Here is a 21,204-nt window from a genome sequence, read left to right as displayed (position 1 = left end):
CCACTCTGATCCTGCTCCCGTTTAAAACACTTTTTTTCCTGCAGGTTTCTCATTTGTTCACCGGGATTTAGATGCTGACGGTATTCAGCTGATAAGTCCCTGATTATTTCCTAAATTGTTTGCAAACCCACTTTTTAAACCATGTGCAGAATAAGCAGAGGATCAACCTGCACTGTAGTGGAACCATTTTAATTGGGGATCATTCCAGGCTGGATGGGACTCGGAGTGACCTGGGCTAGTGGAAGCAGTCCCTGTCCGTGGGTTGGAACCAGATGATCTTTAAGGTTCCTTCCATCCCAAGTCATTCCATAATTCCATGATTCTAAGATTACAGATGATTCTAAGATTACAGTGGCCAGACACATCACCAGCAGCTGCCTAGGGAAGCAAGGGAATAGGAGCTGCCTTCTGACCCTAATTTTTTTTTTAAAGGAATATTTGTGTGTTAATGGACATTGTTTTCATTGTTTTCATTGTTTTCATTGTTTCCATTGTTTTCCTGGTGGCAGATGAGCATTTTTAGGAACATCCAGCTGGACCAGCAGGAATTTCAGACTCAAGAACTGCTTCTTCCTGGTTATTCGTTGTCCAAGGAACATTTCCAGGAATTTCCCTAATTTCTGCCTGTGTGAATTATTGTTTATTCTCCCCCATTTTTAAATATGTAAAAAGATGAGGCAGAGGGAGATTTTTAAAAGGCTTCAAAAGGGATATATCGAAGAATAAGAGAAAAAAATCTGTTTTTCTGACTCCTTCCTGCTATAGGATGAAGGCTTTTTTTCTGTTTGGTTCTGAGAGCTTACAGGTTCCTTATCTTTTTTTGTCCTGACTCTTCCACCAGGTTTTCTAGGTTTTCCAGCTCTGGAATCATTGGTTATAACAGCTTCTACCTCAGTCCTTTGAAACCCAAGGGATGCAGCTGCTGCTGCTGCTCAGACAAAAACACTGAGCAGCCTCCTTACCTGATTTTTCTCACTTTGGCGCCACTTTTCCAGCTGTTTTCTCCAGACACAGGGATGAAAAACATCCTTTCAAAATCTCCAACCTTGATTTTTGAGTAATTCTACATCTCCAACAAATAGAGTTTTAAAAAGATCCATAGGACTGCCCTGGGGCTGGAATAAAAAGGTATAAACCCCATCTATACCTGATCAAAAAGACATCAAAGCACATTTGGTAGCAGGGGAAGGATGTGTTCTGTCCAGGAAAGCCTGGTTGGCAGGGAAATTTTCAGGGAAAATGAATGCCATGAAGAAAGGCTCAAGAGAAATATAAGATCTTGCCATGGATTTTGACAAGAGGTCATTTTCTGCAGCAGAATTCTGAGAACTCATGGGATTTTCCCTCTTTTCTATCTAATAATCAACTAAGCAGCTTTGTCATCCTCTTGTCATTCCCTCTGCCCTCATCCAGCTGGAACAATTAACTCCATCTTCCAGCTCCTTTAGAAGTACAGAAAGGTAAAAAATCAGTCATAAAGGATGGGAAAAACTCTAGAAGAGATTTTATAGTTAGGGAGGAAAACTACTCAGTTTTAAAAGCAGGATGCACCTTTCAAATATGTTCAGGTTAAAATGTTATTCATTTATTAAATACACATTCCCACACAGGAAAACTGTTTGCAAAACCAGGTCTTTGCAATTAGGGCAGCCACAAACATTCAAAAGTCATGAAATGAGGTTAAAAATTACAGGAACTGGAAAAAAACCCAACACATTATTAATTCATTAAATAATTACTTTCTTGATTGTAGAACTTGCTGGTTTTGTGCCATTCCGTGCCTGCACCCCAGCAAGGACAGACCAGTCAAAGAAATCCTTTTTTCAGTCCCAAAATATTTCTGTTTGAGGCAGTCATGGATGTGGCAGAAGGTCTGAAACCTCACATCCCATGGCAAAATCCAGCAGTCCTGTGATCCCAAAACTTGAAATTAGATCCCAAGCACAGAATGACCTCAAATATAAAATATCTCACAGGAACAATTTAAATGAAAAGCCTGTAACCAGTTCAGCTTTTCCAGAAATTTTCCTGACCTTTCAGAGCACCTAAGGCAACCTAACAAGTTATTCCAGTGGGGATTCAAACCATGAGGGAATATTTTTCCCCCTCAAGGGTTCAGTGCTTGTCTCAGATCTCAGAACCTTTATTTATAAACAAGAATTTATTTATTTATTAGCAAGAATTGTATTTATCTTATTAAAGGGTAAAAATAGAATTATGGAATGGTTTGGGTTGGAAGGGAGCTTTAAGATCATCTCATTCCAACCCTCAGCCATGGGCAGGGACAATTTCCATTATTCCAGGTTGTCACAGCCCCATCCAGCTCCAGCATGGAGCAGCAATTGTGTTTCCTGCCTTGCCCTCTGCAGAAACAAAGCGACTTCCATCAAAGATTGTGGTCACTTTTATTGAAAATTGGTTTGGGCCATTTCCACTCCATTCCATCTGTAATTAGTGAGATAAGGGAGATGGGATTTGGCAAGGAGACACAAAGTCTCAGTCCAATAACTCTGTCACTCCCGGTAAAGAGCTGCTGTCACCTCCTTGGCTAAGAACAGCAATTTTTGTGGCCATTTTTAGCATTAAGGATTCCTGGGCTGCTCCAAAGCCACAGAGAGAGGCTGAAAGGCAGAATGTTCATCCCACATCTCAAACCCTGCACAGCTCTGTGAGATTTTGATAAAGTTTCCTTCTGAAAAAAGGTCCCATTTTGCCTTTTCCCATTTCCTGCATTCTGGTGACACAATGTGACTTGCAAACTATGAGTAAGTGCTGCCAGAATTCCAACAAAAAACCTTTCCACTGCTGTGCACACTGTGGTGGACAAGCACTGTTTCCTCACTGATCAAAGTTTTTTCCACATATTTTTAGGGATACAAAATTAAACTGAGGGTTGGTCAGGGTAGTTTGAGTTTTTAAATGTGGTTGACACGTTTAACGTGTGACAAATGTGGTGACAATGTTGGCACTGGAAGCAAAAGGGCTGATAAGTAGAGCTGTGTCCTGGAAATTGAGATTTTTCCAAGTTCATCCCACACACGCTGAGAATCTGCCTGGTCCTGACACCCCAAAGGCAGCAAAAAACAAGAGCTGTCCCCAGTGATTCCTTGTGAGATCCCACCAGGATCACTGCATCCAGCTCTAGAGTCCTCAGAATAAGCATGTGGAGCTCCTGGAGTGAGTCCAAGGGGGCCACAGAGATGCTCCAAGGGCTGGAGCCCCTCTGCTCTGGAGCCAGGCTGGGAGAGCTGGGAATGTCCAGCCTGGAGAAGAAAAAGTTCCAGGAACACCTCAAAGCCCCTTCCAGGGCCTGAAGGGGCTCCAGGAGAGCTGGAGAGGGACTTGGGACAAGGGATGGAGGGACAGGACACAGGGAATGGCTTCCCACTGCCAGAGGGCAGGAACAGATGGGATATTGGGAAGGAATTCTTCCCTGTGAGGGTGGTGAGTTCCTGGCAAAGGTTACCCAGAGAAGCTGTGCTGTCCCATCCCTGGAAATGTCCAAGGCCAGGTTGGACAGGGCTTGGAGCAAGCTGGGATAGTGGAAGGTGTCCCTGCCCCTGGCAAGGGTGGAACAAGATGGTCACTGAGGTCCCTTCCAACCCAAACCCTTCCATGATTCCATAACTGCTTGGTGGGGCCCATCCCTGGACAGATCCCTGTCCTCTATGGAGTAAAAATAATGTTCATATCAAACCCACAGCACCAGGAAACCTTGCATGGGTGGAGGTGGCAATAATCCCATCAGGCACATGGGGTGACAAGAATCACCCAGGCCTGAAGAACATTGGGTGCTGTCTGCAGGCAAACAGCAAATCCAGAGATGACCTAGGCCATGTCCATAACAAAATCATTTCCACCCTGCTAAAAAAAAGTATGCAGAATTTTATGGGGGGTTTTTAGGCAGTCCTTGAGAAATTCCTGGCCCTGCTCAGCTTCTCTGCCTGTTCTTATCAGCCATATCAGGGCATCACCCTTTGATGTTTATCCTGTGTTTGCACAAAATCTCAGCAGCACCTGAGTCAGAGCATTAGCAGAGAGGATTTCTTGAGCACACAACATCCCCCCCCTGCTCTGCTCTCCCTGAGCCTTGTCTGAGCTGGAAACTTTGCAATATTACTGCTGGATTCTCTCATGTTAAGAATATTTGCAGAGACACTTTCCATCTGAAAATCTTGGCAGAGTTCCTACACCCAGGTTTCCTTGGGAGCCATCAAATTATTGGCTATGGAAGTTGTTAAACCTTTCAGACTCTGTTTGGTTGTTGACTTTATGTTCTCCCATGATTCAGTTTTTATGGGCAAATACACAGAGAGCACAAACTCCTTGTGATATTCCCAAGTGAAAAACCAGAAGCAGCTGAGACCGCCTTGGAACATTTCATAAAGGGAGTGTGAGGCAGTGGAACATCATTTTCTGGCTGCATAAGTAATTAAATACACAGAAAAGATCTGACTCTTTCCAACACTGATCACAGTTATCCATTATTCTTCCCAGGGTTTAATGAGTGTTTGTACTAAAAGCCTGTTTGGAGTTTTAACTGGAGTGCTGTGAGTGGTGACATCCAGATAATGAAGTGCAGGGATTTCATATCCTTGAAGCTGCCGTTCCCACAATGATCCCAAAGTGCTCTGTGATTTTTACAGCTCGGAATCATGGAATCCAAAAGATTGGGTTTCCCTTTATTTGTGTCCCTTTCACAACTCTGCCAGCGTGAACTCTGGAGTCAGGATCAGGCTCAGACAGGAAGGCAAATATTCATTTTGGAATGTCAAAGCAAATTCCTTGTCTCTTGGAAGAACCTGCCTTATGAAACTTTGCCCCCTCAAATAAGATCATTAATTTCATTTGTTTGTGAGGTGTTGGTGCTTAAAGGAGAGCTGGGAAGGCCTTCAGAGGAGGATTCACCCCCGTTCCTTTTCTGCCAAGTTAATATGAGATAAATCACCAGCTGGAAGCATCTGTTTCTGTCTGCCAGCCACAGAAGGAGCCTAAACACTTCTCTAGAATGAGTCATTTAACTGATAGTTGTTAATTTAACCAAGGTGGACTCAGCTCTCAGAGTTTATGACTGTGTGTTTTATGGGATAAGGGACTGTCACCTCATCCAGCAGCATCACTCCAGTTTGGGGAGTTTATCAGAGGATCCTAGCATGGTTTAGGTTGGCAGGGACCTTGAGGATCATGGAATTCCACCCCTCCTTCCATAGGCAGGGACACCTTCTACTATCCCAGGGTGCTCCAAGAGCTACCCAACCTGGCCTTGAACACTTCCAGGGCTGAGTTTGACTGAAAGCACCTCCCTTGATTTAAAAGCATTAAAAAAGAACATTCGGTTTCTTCTGAGAATCTTTTCTTTCTACCAACTCTGTCACCTCTCCCTGTATTTTATTTGTTTGTCCTGTTTGATATTGGAGTTTTTCTAACTTTGTTCCAACCCTGGGATGTTGTCACACGTCTCTGCTGGATTAAAGAGCTGTTAGCAATTGTGGTAGGGATTTTTTTCTCCTTCTGAAGGGCTTTATTCACCTAATCAAATCACTCTCCCTTATTTTGTTCAGATAAACAGATGGAACATGCTCCACATAAAATCAGAAATAAGCAGGAAAGGCAACCTTAAAACCAGGCAGATTTTTCCCAGCTTTGGGAGTTCACTTGTAGATAAAATGAACTGTTCTGCTTGTTCTTTGTGAACCCAGTGAAGAAATACATGAGATTCTGGAAGGACCTGAGTTATGGTGGGATGAATTTCCAGTTGTTTGCCAGAGGGCAGGATTAGATAGGATATTGGGAAGGAATTCTTGCCTGGGAGGGGGGTGAGGCCCTGGCATGGGTTTCCCAGAGAAACTGTGGCTCCCCCCTCCCTGGAATTGCTCAAGGCCAATTTGGATGGGGATGAATTTCTCCTTGTTTGCTTAGAGGATGTTGTACTCCCTGAAAAATGATTGTAAAGGGGAATAGGGAAAAATATTGGCAAAAAAAAAATTCCCAATGTAGATATTCACTATTCCAGCCTTAAAATTCCTATCATGGGCTTGAAAATAAACCAGTAACAATCAGCTGGAGGGGTTGGTCCGTGTGGGAGGAGGGCAATGGCTGGAGGTGAGTCCCAGGGTGAGATTTCCATGTCTGAAGGAACTCAGGAGGGAAGAGAAAAAACATCCTCCCACTGATTTGTACAAGTTCCCAAAGACATTTTAGAAACTGCCTGATTTCCACGTTTTTTTCTTCCCAAACTGCATCTTCACAGCTCCAGCAGCTACAATAACTCTGTATCTCTTAATATTCCTTAAAAGATTTGATGGAGCTGTTTAGGGAAATAGAAGGATCTTTTGGTTGTTTTCAGTTAAAATTTCAACATTGAAAAGTCAGTGTTTAGAAGGAAATATTACCTCTTTGAAAACATCACTAGAAAGAAACACATATTCATTTTATTGGAAAACATAATCAGTTCCAAAATAAAACTGAAATTAGAGTTTTATTTATTCTTAGGCATCATTCCATTATTTTTCTACTTGGCCTTTGCTAAGGGGAGAAAATGATCATAAATTCCTATGAAGGTTTAGAACACCTATTAGGAGTTGGTTTGAGGGTTTTTTTCCCCCTGAAGAGGTTGTAAAGCATCTGGAACAACCAGAAAAGTGGTGGAATCACCACCCCTGGAAGTGCTCAACAAATGTGGGTGTGGTTTTTTGGGGACATGGTGTAATGGTGACATGGTGTAACCTTGGTAGTGGTGCAAACTTGATGGTTGGATTTGATTACCTTAAAGGTCTTTTCCAACCTTAATGCTCCTATGATTCTATGACAAAAAGGATCTTTTTCCAGGCTTTGAAATCCATCTTCACATCTGCAGCACCACTGGTCAATCCAGATCTTCAGCAGCAGCCCTGAATCCAACTGGCTGTTCCCAGCTTGTGGGCTTGTCCACATGGGCTCCTCTCTCATCCTGCCTGCAGAATTCCCAGGCAGAAAGACCCAGAAAGGGTTTGGGAGACTTCTGGCACCTGGGACATGGCCCTGTGCACCCACATTTGCTCTACCCAGTTCCTGGGAGTGCTGGTCCTTGAGAAAGGAGCCAGAAGGGCCATGCTCAGTGGTTTCAATCTGTCCCCAATTATCCAGGTATATTCTGTAGATTACAGAGGTCTCAGTCACATATTCTGAAGTTTATTAAGGATACTGACTGTAATAAGAGAGTCTGAATATTTCAGCTACAATAACCTTCACCTATCTATCTGCCCCTGCAGCAGCTCACTATTGCATTTCACGGTGTTCCTGAGGAGGCTTAGGCTGCTTGTTACAGCTGGATAATTCCTTTATCACTCCAAGGCTGTCTGTTAGATCTCCCTCTCTCTCTCAATCTCCCCACTTACTCGTTCTCACAAAGTTTCTGGGGTTTATTACTGGCTTTGAGCTGGAGGTTCACCCATCAAGCCCTGGAAATTCCCAGCAAAGCCCTCACTCCCTGTCAATCATTCTCCCTCAGAGAGCCGTGGGTGAGGATCAGAGAATCAGGGAATAGTTCAGGTTGGAAAAGTCCTCTGAGATCATGGGGTTCAACAATTCTTTCAGCACTGCCAAGGCCACCACTGACCCATGTCCCCAAGTGCCACATCCACACAGCTTTTAAGTTCCTCTGGGGATGGGGACTCCACCATTGCCCTGGGCCTATTCCTGTCACCATGATATTTTATGAAAAATCCCTTCGCCAGGATTTTTCTCTTGAGAAGCTGAGAAGTTTCTCCATATTTTGCTCCTGTGGAATGTGGCCTGGAGATTGTTTATCCAAACATGTGAATTGTTTTTAATTAACGACCAATCACAGCCAGAGTGTCAGACTCTCTGAGTCTGTCACAGGTTTTTATTATTCATTCCTTTTTAGCCTTCTGATGTCTCCTTTCTTTTTCTTTAGTATAGTTTTAGTATATAATTTTCTTTTAATATAATATCATATATAAAAAAAATAAATCAGCCTTCTGAGAACTTGGAGTCAATTCTCATCTCTCACCTCGTCCTGGAGACCCTCACAACACCACAACATGTTCCAGTGTCTGACCACCCTTTTGGGGAAGAAATTGTTCCCAATATCCAATCTAAACTTCCAGTGGCTCATCTGGAGGCTGTTTCTTCTTGTCCTGTTGTTTCTTACCTGGGAGAAGAGACCGATGCCCAGCTGGTTCCATCCTCCTGTCAGGAAATTGTAGAGAGTGATAAAGTCTTCCCTGAGACTCCTTTTCTGCAGGATAAGAATTCCAAGCTCCCTCAGCTGTTCCTCATCCCATTTGGGCTCCAGACCTTCCATCAGCTTTGCTGTCCTTCTCTGAACACTCACTAGCATCTCCATGTCTTGTGGTTTTTATTACCTTCAAATGATGTAGGATTATAGAATACCCTGCAAGATATTCTGTTGGAAGGGAGGGATCCACAAGGATCCTGGGTCCAGCTCCTGGTGCTACACAGGACACTCCAAAAATCCCACCATGCATCTGAGGGCATTGTCCCCAAAATTCCTGATCTCTGGTAAGCTTGAATCTGAGACCAATTCCATGATGAACCTGTTCCAGTGCTCAACCTTCAGACTTAAAAGCTTCTTTGGTTCCTTATGGTTCCTTTTTATGGTTCCTTAAAAGCTTTTTTTTGTTTCCTGTATGGAAATGCAGGAGGCTGATGAACCTCCTCAAGAAGTTAAGGGTGGCTGCATTAGCTGAGGACTCCAAGATGACCTTGAGCATCCCTGCAAGATTTCCCTGCTTTGAATGTCCTTTCTCCTTGGGCTGCATTCCAGCTGTCACCTGGCCTGGCATGCTAAAAGCTGAGCTCCTCCCTGCCAAAATGCAAATATTTTTATGATCCACTCTATTCTCTATTTCTCTTCCTCAGATTCTTCCATTAATCACAATCATAGAAATCTCAACCTGGAAGGAACCCACAAGGATCACCAGGTCCAACTCATGGATCTGCCCAGGAAAACCCCAGGAATTCAGATCCTGCCATAGTTATTACCTAATTCCTCCTAAAATGTGACCAGCTCAATAAAATGGCTTCACACTTTGACTGCAGATTTGGGGGTGGGGAGGCTTCTGCTGGCGTGATGGGCAGCTTGGAAGTGTGGAAACAGTGAGCTGATATTTGCCAGGAAATTTTCCCTCCTGGGATGACCTCCAGAGAGCTCACCTACAGCTTTGTGTTTCTGTCCAGCATCATAAAAACTGGAGTGAAGTATTAAACTACCGTATTCAATGTCAAAAGAAGAATATTCAGCTCCTGGTTTTGAATTCTGCCCTCCCATTGTATCTTGAATTCCAATAGAAAAGAAATAGCATGTTTTATTAAGCCATTCTAGTTCTCTCTTCCTAAAAGCAGTGTCTGTTCTCTCTCTTTTTCCCTATGAATTTTTGAGATTTGACAAACCTCCTGCCATGACACTTAAATAGCTCCTTTTCCTTCTGCCCCTCTGGACAATTGTGGTCTTGATGGTTACAGCACAGACTTGTTCCTCTTCTTCATCCCCTCATGATTTCATGGTTTGGATCAGCAATTTATTCCCAAAAAATGTGCCAAAAAATCACGGAATGGCTTGGGTCAGAACTGAAGGTCATCCGAGTTCCAATCCCTGCCATGGGCAGGGTCACATTCCACTATTCCAAGGTTGCTCCAAACCCTGTCCAACCTGGCCTTGGACACTTCCATGGATCCAGCAGCAGCCACAGCTTCTCTGGGAAACCTGTGCCAGGGCCTCACGACCCTCACAGGGAAAGATTCCTTCCCATTATCCAATCTAAATCCACCCTCTTCCAGTTTAAAACCATCACCTCTTGTCCTGTCACTCCAGATTCCTTTAAAACGTCTCTCTCTATGTTTTTTGTAGCTCCTTCAGGAGCTGTAGAGCCACAGTTTGGTCACCCCACACCTTCTCTTCTCCAGGCTGAACAATCCAAATTTTCCCAGCCTTTCCTCACAGCAGAGCTGCTCCATCCCTCTGATCCCCTTGGTGCCTCCTCTCAACTCTTTCCAACAGCTCCATGTCCTTCCTATGCTGGCACCCCAGAACTATGTGGAGCATCATGTGTAGGGAATTTCTACATCCCAATGACCCAGAAAGGGAGGGGTCATGGGGAAAATCAGGACAGACACACAAACATCTGCAGCTTCCTATTGTTGTTCCATACATGAAGGAGATTCTGTCACAACTGCAAGAAGTATCAGGCAAAAAAAAAAAAAATAAAACTAACTGGAATTCTTCCACTGAAAATGTTGGATTGACGGGATCGATGCAGAGCAGGGAAGCTTTAAAATAGTGATGCTAAAAGCCTGCAAACAAGCTCTCCTCAGAAGAGAGGAGTAATTTTCCTAGCCACTTACCTGTCAATCAGTGCAATCATCTGGAAGGCCAGGAAAAAACCCAAAAATCCCTGTTCATGAAGAAAGAAGAAAGCAAATGGTCATTAAGGCTCTGTGTAGGTGCTGGGACATGAGAAACCACACAAGGGAGAGCTTTAAAACAAAGTGGTTCTGATTACGGTGAAGCATTTGAAGCAAAACATTTGTTTGTGTTTGTGTGCGTGCACAAGGAACCTGTGTTTTTGCAAATTAGCATTTCCAGTTAGCAACAGGAGAGGCTGGAATATTGCTCTGGTGCCAAGAACTCCAGGCTGGTGATTTTGAACAGCTCAATGTTCATTTGGCCGAATCCCTGGCGTTTAGCAACCCAAATGTTGTTGTCCTGGGGGAGGAATCACCGCCCTCATCCCAGCGTTTTCCCCAATCAGCTGTGCTCATTCATTCAGGATATCAATTTTTCTTCTGCCCTTTTGCTCCAAACCCTCCAGGAGGGCTGGGAAATGAGCACAATTTGATGGAGCCCTGCTGCAGCCACTCAATGCTGGTTCTGCCATGGCACAGCCTGGGGAGGCAGCTGAGATTTTTATGGAGTCATCCTCATTTGGAAAACAATAATCTCATCACATCCTGCCAGGGAGAGGCATGTTCATGCCAGCAATAGCAGTGGGTTCCTCAGCCACTTTTTGTCAGGGGCTGACAGGCAGTCCAAAACCACCAGGAAATTACAGCCCTGTGCTTCAACATTTGTCAAAGGATTCGCCCCTTCGCTGGAAAGTTTGAATTAACAGGTCTGGAAACAGGGGCAGGATGCAAGATCTGTTCCTCCCTCCAAGGATCTCCACTCCCCATAGCTCTGGATCTATAAGTAAATGTTTTTTCTCTTCCCCACATCAAAACAGTATTTTAAAAGTTTTTTTTAAGGTTGCAAGCCACCAAAATGCAAAACCTTCCAATGCCAAAGTGCTTTAGTTCTTTGAAAGAGAGGTATAAAGGAAAGTGTCTAAATAGAGGCGAATTTTCATCACTCATGCCCCAGCTGGGACGTGGGATGTTTGTACTCTGTCAACAGTGTTATCATATTAACTCATATCAGGTTAGATTTTGGGAATAAATTCTTCCCTGTCGTGGTGGTGAAGCCCTGGAAGAAAGCTCTGGCTGCCCCACCCCTGGAAGCATTCAAGGCCAGGCTGGATGGGGCTTGGAGCAACCTGGGATAGTGGGAGGTGTCCCTGCCCATGGCAGAGGGTTGGAATGAGATGATCCTGAAAGTCCCTTCCAACCCAAATCATTCCAGGATTTTATTTCCTGGTAAACTCTTTGATCAGCTCCATCAGGCTGACTCAGATCTGCTGACAGGTCTCTTATTTTTTACCAACTGCAGCTTTCAAAAAGCCAGCCCTTTACCTCAGAGATTCGTGGAACATATTCCAGAGGGTAAATAGGCACTTGTTTGTCACTGCAGTGTAATTTAAACACAGATATATTAATTTAAAATGGCAATCTGGATTGTGATTCTGCAAACTTGATTTTTCCTGGCAAGTTTCTGCCAGTACCTCCTCATCCACCAAGCCTTAGGAAAAGATTTCACACAGGAAGCTCAAATTCATTACCAGGCCTGCAGAGGTCACAAAACAAATGATCCCTCAATTTGGGAGTTACTGAGTTTGATGGAGAATCTCATGAGTAGCATGGAGACAACAGGTAAGGGTTAATTATTCTGTTTCCTCCAGGGTGATGATAAGAGGCCACGGGAGGGATCAGAAGAAACAAAAGCAGGTGGTTCTTTATTCAAACTGTAGTTAATCTGTCCAAGGATATGATGGATGCTAAAAGCTTAGTGGAGCTCATGGAATAAATGGATAGCTCCTGGAAGATAAATCCATCAAAGGCTGCTGGGACACAGAGAGCATCTCTGGAAGTCTCAGGGATAAAAAATGACTGAACAGTGGAGGAAAAAAACATCTCCTGAGCTTTCTCTGTACTTAGGGAAACACTCTTCCCATGCTTACAGTGGGATTTTGGGCACTCAGAGATAGGAGAGCAGCTGGATGGGCCTTTAGCTGACAAAGTGCACCTGGTGTTATAGAATTTTTGTGTGTGAGAGAGGTAAATGAAACTACAGCTAAATTATGTGACAGAAGAAAACCTAGGTGAAGGGGATTGAGGAATGTGAGCAGGAAATCATGATCCAGGACCCATCTGGGGTCAGAGAGGTCACAAACTCTCCAGGCCTTTTCATCCTGATCCTTCCACATCCATGATATTCTGACTGTTGAACTGGATCCAGGTCGCCAGCCGTGCTTGAGCAGCAGGTGCTGAGACCATGAACAAACATTTCATCATCCCCTTTACTCCTGGTGCCTCCAATGTGCCTCTTCCTCTGGATCTGGGGAAGGGAGGGGAAGGACCCAGTCCAACTCCCTGACCAGTTCAAGGCTGACCAACCTCATGGTGAAGAAATGATTTCTGGTGTCCAGTCTCAACCTCCCCATGTGCCTTGAACCATTCCCATTAATCCTGTCCCTGGATCCCAAAGAGGACAGCTCAGCACTTCCCTTTCCCCTTCTCCTCAGGAGAGCCTTCTCAGCCTCCTCCTCTCCAACCTGGACAAGCCCAAAATCCCCAGTCATTCCTCACAGGACATGATTTCCAGCCCTTCCACCTGCTTTGTTGTCCTGTCCTGGACACATTCAAGGACATTTGCATCCTTCCTAAATTGTGGGGCCCAGAATTGCATTCACTGGTCAAGGTGAGGTCTTTCCAACCCTGGATACAGTGGGATCATCCTCCCTTTTGACCAGCTGGTTCCACTGAGTTTGATGCATCCCAGGCTGGGCTTTGCCCTCTTGGCTGCCAGGACACAAAAGAGGCACGTTTGAAATTTTTAAGATTCTTTAGCTGTTTTTTTCACCCTGAAGCAAAAAAGAGAAGAAAGAAAACACAAAGAGAATTTTATCCAATTAGAGAATTCAGAAGTTATTTGGATATTGCAAGGGAAGATGTGAAAGGAAGAGCTGCTAAAGAACAAAAGTTGAAATGGATCTTGGCAGAACCTGCCCTGAAGATCTGAAGGCAGGAAGCTGTAACCATTCCAGAGGTTTAAATAGCTACACATGGCAAGAGTCCCTCAGAAGCTGCAGCAGGACATTCTCCCTTTGCTTTGCTTTCTTTCTGTGGTGTCCAGGTCATCCAGAAATTGTTTGATCTGTGGATAAAATCCCCTATCTTCTTTTATTCTGAGGATCAGAAGAGAAAAGTCTGAAAAATTGATGCCATGGATCCGGCCCTACACTTCCAGGACACAGAATAAGCTCTCCACAAGAGGAGTCAGAGTTCAGTGTGTTCCAGCACATATTTTTTGCTGCCAGTCCAACATCCAAAAGATTTATTTAAGTCAACACTGGGTTTGTATTATCACAGAGTTTTAAGAGGCTTTCTGTCCTGATTTACAAATTGGCAGTGATTAATTATACTCAAAAACCATTACAAAAATTCTACCCCTTGATTGTATTAAATATTAAAAAGGAACTTGACTCAGATTGCTTGTTTGAATTTATCCAGCTTCACTTTCCAAGGGATGCTGTTGGACGTTTTTTTGGCGGAGCTAAACTGATGTAAATTTTTACAGACCATGATCAAAGAATTTCTTGACCTTCCCTCTGCTAAGCAGGCTCTGTTCATTCCATTTTAAGACAAATCCAGTGCTTTAATGACTCTGCTCTGAACCATCTCCAATTTATCAACTTCTTTCCACTGTAACACGGCCATAATCTCACCAGTGACAGAATTAACACAATCTTGGCCAAATGGAGGATCCGTGTTTATGCCTCAAGGAATCCCATTAGTCCTTCTTGGCTCCTGCATGGAAGCAGGAGCTCATATTTGCCTGATTATCTGCCATGAGCCTTTCCCAGAGTTACTGCTTTGTATAAGCCCTATAAAAAAATCAATCCACTCTATATGGTAATTTGTAGGACGGAGTCAACCCCTGATGGATGACTGAGCTGCTTTATTTGCTCTGCAGAATTTTGGCCTCCTTGAAATACACACTATTTGTCTGAGCACTGTTTACTAAACGATCCCTGTGTCACCACACAGACAATTCCATCCTTCTTACTTAGCCCCCCACAAGCTCAATGACATGTATAAAATTTGATTGTTAAATTTTATTCCCAGCATCTGAACAAGGAGGAAAACACTTGATACTGAAAGGCCAAAATTGATCTTTTGAGAAGACCATTACAAATAATTATTTAGGACTGGCCTGACAGGGCCTATATTAACTTGGATAACATTTGTGCAGGAGATTTTTTATTTCTTGGTCTACAGAGGAAGGGAAGAAATTCTTCCTGATGTCCATCCTGAATCTCTCCTGGCACAGTTTTATGCCTTTTCCTCTTGTCCTGTCCCTTGTTCCGGATCTCCTCTGCCTCCACCCTCCTGTCAGGGATTTGTGGAGAGCCTCCTTTTCTCCAGGGAATGATGATACCTTTGGAAACGGGAATATCAATCAGAACCCCCCATTTTATCAATGTCTGCAGTTAGATGAGACAAATCCCACCTCAGGTCATCCCAAACCAGTCTTCCTTTAAAAGCCAAGTCTTGCAGTGGGTGAAGAAGACACCAAGGACATGAAGCAGCAGGAAATTTTCCCACTTCTGCCAATTTTACATTAATTGTGGCATCCTTTGGATGATCTGAGGCTACAACCCCTAAGTCTTTTGATAGCTTTTATTTATTCCAGCAGAGCTTGTTTCTTCCAGGAATCAGGGCCCTTATTGTTCTGGGTGTATAATAGGGGTTTATAAATTAATTTATATGATCAGCTAATAAAAAGATTGACCCTGCCTTGAAAAAAAAATGAACATCTGCTTTAATAAAAGGTATTATTAATACAGATGGGCAATATTTAATGCCGTATGCATACTGCAAGAAAATATTAACTCGTTTTTTAAACACTTATTCTGATATTTTTCCCCTGTTTTTCAGGCATTATCTGTATGAAAATAAGGAATTCTACAGAGGTAAAACTATGTCCACAGGAAAAGTGCCATTCCTTCACCCCAGTGTGCTGACAAGAGTATTTTCAGTGGAGCAGACTTGAGGTAACCCTGTTGCTATGGGATTTCTACAACCTGGTGGAAAATGCATCCTTTTACCTCAGGAGACACAGAAAAGTTCATTCCGAGCATTCTGAGTGTGCACATCAAAGTTAATTTATGTAGAATTAGGATGTCAATTTAAAGCACGGAAAACACTGTTAATTAACACTTTTTGGCTGCTGTTGTTCCATGGTAAATAAGGCATATGACAAAAGGGAATCTGAAATGGATTTAAGCTCCCTTGGAACAACTTCTTCTGGAATATGAATACCGAGAAGAGAAATTGATGAAGATAATCAACCTTGTAGCCTTCTAGGATGGAGCTGCTGCAGCAGGGGATGAGGCAAGGGCTGCAGATGTCACTTAGAAAGGCTAAGTGACACAGCTGAAGGACAAGGCCCTGCAGAGGGACCAGGACAAGCTGGAAAAGTCACCCTCATAAGGTTTAAGAAGAGCAAGTGCTGGTACTGCACCTTAGTTGGGGCAAACCCCAGGATCAATCCAGACTGGGGATGAGCAGATGGAGCAGCCCTGGGGACAAGGACTTGGGGGGTGGTGGGTGAGAGGCTGGACAGGACCTAGCCATGTGTGCTCCAACCCCAGAAATCCAAAAGTGTCCTGGGTTCACCCAAAGCAAGGTGGGCAGCAGCTGAGGCGGAATTCTGCCCCTCTCAGGTGAGACCCTACCTTCAGAGCTGCCTCCAACCCTGGATCCCAGCAGAGGAAGGACATGGAGTTGCTGGAGAGAGTCTGGAGGAGGCACCAGGATGATCAGAGGGATGGAGAAACTCTCCCGTGAGGAAAGGTTGAGAGAATTGGGATCGTTCAGCCTAGAGAAGAAAAGTCTCCAGGGTAACCGAATTGTGGCCTCCCACTGCCTGAAGGGGCTGCCAAGAAAGATGGAGAGAGATTATTTGGAATGGCTTCCAACTTACGGAGAGTAGGTTTAGAGTGGATAATGGGAAGGAATTCTTCCCTGTGAGTGGGGTGAGGGCCTGGCACAGATTTCCCGGAGAAGCTGTGGACACCCCATCCCTGGAAAAATTCAAGACCAGGTTGGATGGGACTTGGAGCAACCTGAGATAGTGGAAAGTGTCCCTGCCCATGGCAGGAGTTGAAAGAAAATAACCTTCAAGGCCCCTTCCAACCCAAACTATTCCACAATTTAATGATTCCGTCTGGATTTGTTTTCCAGACAAAGATGAAATTTTAAAGGGAGAAGTATTTAACATTTTTAAACTGCCACTCTTGACAGACTCAAGGTTAAGGAACATGTCAGACTCCTCAGGCTCAGTTAAAAGTCCTCTCCAAATTTTTTTGCAGGTCTTTTGGAGTAGTTTTTTTTTCCTTCTCAAACTGGAAATAATTGTCTGTGATATCCAAATTAGTCTATGCAAATTTTATCAGGAACATTTGTAATTTAAATTGGATCTACAAAAGGAGGGGATAAAAAAAATCTGTTCATTTTATGCTCATTATGTATCTCAGCGAGACTGATGACATTTTAATATTAACATTGTTATGGGTTCCATATAAAAAAATTAAGTCTACTTAATATTCCAGATTCTGCTGATTGGAACGTAGTTATTCTTGACAATGGCAAATCAATTGCTATTCTAATTAAAAAGAATGGCAGAGAAACAAACAAAACAATAAGGGAATAAATATATTCCATATTTTAGTGAGGACCCTGTGTTTTGTCTTGGAAGTTCATCTTCTTTTGGAGTGTTTTTTCCTCGTTGCCTGGTTTGAACTTTGAACTTGAGCTGGAAGAGCAAAGATGTTTCTAAATGTGAAGGAAGCACAAACAAAAAGCAGTGCCTAAAGGAATATTAAAAATTTCAAGGAGAGGGTGCAACTGGAGATGGGAGCTGATCTCCCCCATGCAGACTCCTTGACTTTTTTAATCTCACTGGTTTTCCTGAGATAATCCTAAAGCAGCTCTTGTTTGCCTTGTCTTGTAGAGCAAAGGTCAAAGAGAATTCCCTTTTCCCAACTCCTGGTAAAAATAGATTTTCAAGTTAATTTCTTTCTGCCTTTCCCCCTTTATTTTCCTTTTTTGCATCCTTTTAGCTGGGAACTGAATGAAAGGAAATTGGTGAAAAAGAAAAAGGAAGGGAAAAGTTTTAAAATACATTGCAAATACATAATAACAATCAATAACATATGTTATATATTTATTTATATCTTTATGTCTGGAAAACTTCCCATTGGAAAAGTATGTGGAAGTTCCAGTCAACAGCAGTGGAACACGAGCCAGTGCTGGGTTAATGGTTGGACTCACTGATCCTAAAGGTCTTTCCAACCTAAATAATTTGATGATTCCATGATTCTAGCTGCAGTGGAAAATTGCCTGAATTCTCCAGTGTTTCTCCCCAACCAATTTAAGGTGGTGTAAACAAGTATCCTTACCAAGAAAAGATCTTCCACTTGGTTCCTCTTTCCCATATTTTCCTAGATGATCAAGACAATTCCAAGTTGTGGAAAAGGTATGGGGGAAAGAAAGAACAAAATAAAAAAGGGTAGAGAAGGTTTATAAGTGAACTCACACAAAAATCATTCCTGAGATTGGTTCTTTATTTTTTCATGAATCCTTATATTGCAAAAAGCGGGGGAATTTTTAGGTTCATTCACAATTTTCCATGGAATTTTCCCAATGAAGGATGATCCAGTTCTCACGGATGGAGAAACAAATGACCTTGGAGAGAACAGCATTGAAAAAGGTGAAATTTAAGAACATGAGCTACCAGGAACAGTAGGAAGAGCAAGAGATGGAGGGAGCAGGGCCAGGTAGCAGGAGATGATGGAAAAGAAAGTTTGAAGGATCTGAATGAAATTCCAAGGAGAGAGATACGTCCCATTTAACATTCCCTGTCTGCAACACAAGTAATCACAGGCTAATCACCCCCAAATCCCCGTGGAGTCAGTAAAGATTGACTTCCTGTATCGACAGAGTCAATACCATGAATTATCCCACAGAATTCTGGTGTCTTCATCAGGTTGAGAAGAATAATTAACGCCTTAAAGAACCCAGAATTATTGACTCACTTGAGTCGGGGGAGTCTGGTGGAACTCCTGCCAAGATGCCTCCACTCCACTTACTCACAATTTGCCGCACTCATGTGATTAATGCAGCCCTGCCAAGTGTTCATTGATATTTTGGAAGGAAGTAAAGAGGGAATTATATAATTCACGTTTCAAGTACAACTTTACGGGGAACATCAAGTGCAGCTCCAACCCCAAAGAACAAATCCCACTAGGAATTCATGCAACACATTGAAGGTTTCAGGGGCAGGAGAACCTGCAGAGGTGACTGTGGGAGCTCAGTTCATGCAGCTGGACAAAGCAATTGCTGGTCATGGATTGTCTGCTGTCTGTCAACACACCTAGGAGGGAAATGCCAAGGAATTGGGACTGTTTGGACTGAAGCACATCGATGGCAAAATAACAAAGAGGTGTAAACCAGCTGTGGATAAATGCAGGAGAGAAAATAGGAGGAGCTGATTGGAACAACCTCCCATCTGGAAAAACAGAGGCAAAACCTTTTTGTCACAGAGGACATTTATTTAAAAAAAAGGGTTTGGAGCCATGGTAGCCATTGGCAGCAGGACACCTGCTGCAATGTGCCAGGTTTATTTTTGGGTTCTTGTCTGCTTTCATGGGACATCTTTTGTGCCACAACAATCATCAGAGGGCTTCTCTTCCACGGGGACAGATTGAGAGAGTTGGATTTATCTAGTCTGGAGAAGAGAAGGCTCCAGGGGCACCTTAGAGCCCCCTTCAGTGCCCAAAGAGTCTCCAAGAGAGCTGGAGAGGCACTTTGGATAAGGGACTGTGAGACAGGGAAAGGTGTGATGGTTTTAAACTTAAAAAACACAGGTTATGGATATTAGGGAGATTGGATTGGGTATTAGGGAGAAATTCTTCCCTGTGGGAGGGGCAGTCCCTGACACAGGTTGCCCAGAGAAGCTGTGGCTGCCTCATCTCTGGAAGGTCCAAGGCCAGGCTGGAGAGGGTTTGGAGTAACCTGGGATTGTGGGAGGTGTCCCTGAGCATGGCAGGGGTTTGGAACTGAGCGATCCTTAAGTTCCATTCCAATCCACACCATTCCACGATTCTGCGATCCTCAACGAATCCCTTTTCCCTCTCACACTTCTCTTTATCAGTGGTTTCCTAAGCTTTCCACAGCCCAGTCAAGTGAAGGAGAAAATTAACTCCACAAATATGGACAAATTTACCCACCTGACTTCACTGTTATGCTGAATTTTCTGTACATTCTTTGCCCAACCTTCAGTTTGGCTGCCACTCAACCAAGGGGCCAAAAGACTTGAAAACCATGAGCTGATGGGAGGATAAATCCCCTTGGAAAGAATCAGTGTCTCTTGCTAATTGTTCCTGGCTCATTCTGACCAGTAATTAGTTCTAATATCCCAACTAATTTAGCTATGATGATGTGAAATCATCATCAATCACTTTAATCACCCATCTGGCAAAGTATTACCAAGACCAACTTCAGCCCATGTTGTGACTGTCACCACACAGTTCTGCTGTTATTTCTGAGTTCAAGAGCAGTTGATTCATGTCTGAATTTTATTTTTAGCCAAGCAGAAATTTGCAGGCATCCTGACCAAATCTGGGCTTTTACCAGCAGCATTTAACTAGGTTGTGTTGAAGTTAATAAGGAGAAACCTCCAGGTGGCAAATCAGGCACTGAGGAGCTGAATTGTCCCTGGAAGGAACTCAAAATTCATGGATGGGAAACCAGTAACCCCAAAATGTAGGAATTTTATTCGACTGCTTTAAATCAGGTGGGTTAAATCTGAGCCTCAGTGCACTGGGAGCATGAGAAGAGCTAAATGCAACGCCACACTGTTAGAACAGTCTGATTGCCTTAAATGTTTTTCTGGCCCCACCACTGAAAACACACCACAGTTTTTATTTATTAATACATTTATTTAATTAATTATTGGAATATTTATTCTCATGACTCGCATTAGAGCCAAGTAAGTGTTGTTAGACTGGTTTGAAGCATCAAAATTCTGTTTGGTGGGAAGTGTCGATTGTCAAATGTTTTAAACCAAATTTTGTAAATTACAACAGAAATAGACATCAAAACATGATTCTACAAAATGGGATTTCTGAGGAAGACTCCAAATTCTGTTTTTCAATATGGATTCTGCTTATTGCTGGTGCATAATCTGGATTTTTTTTCATGGGAGCAGGATGATCATGGAATTACAGGATAGAAGGGACATTCAAAACCATCCTGTTCCAGCCCCCTTCCATAGGCAGGGCCACCTTCCACTAGACCAGGTTGCTCAGAGTCCCATCCAGCCCAGCCTCGATAATTAATTAGTGTGCAGTCAGGATTTTTAATCAGATTATCCATCTCCATGTCCCAAAACTTTTTAAATGCTGGCACAATTATGATGTTTTGTGGTCAGGGAAAACGAGGCACAGACAAATGATTTGGTAACTCAGAACTTGGTGATAAATCCTCAGCAAATTCCTCCCCTGCTCTGAAGCATTTGTGTCCCTTTTTCATTCTTTTCCTCCTAGGCTACCTTTTCCCACAGGTAATGGGATGATAGTCCCTCACTCCATTGAGAAATGTAACAAAAATCATGGAATCATGAAAATTTAGGTTGGAAAAGACCATCAAGTCCAACCATTCCTCCAGCACTGCCAAGGCCACCACTAAACCATACCCCCATGTGCCACATCCACATGGCTTTTAAATCCCTTCCAGAATGGTGAT

This window comes from Fringilla coelebs, assembly GCF_963513975.1.
Source record: "Fringilla coelebs genome assembly, chromosome: 1".
In the NCBI taxonomy this organism is placed as follows: domain Eukaryota; kingdom Metazoa; phylum Chordata; class Aves; order Passeriformes; family Fringillidae; genus Fringilla; species Fringilla coelebs.
The sequence above is the reverse complement of the archived record's forward strand: the minus strand, read 5'-3'. Positions refer to the sequence as shown.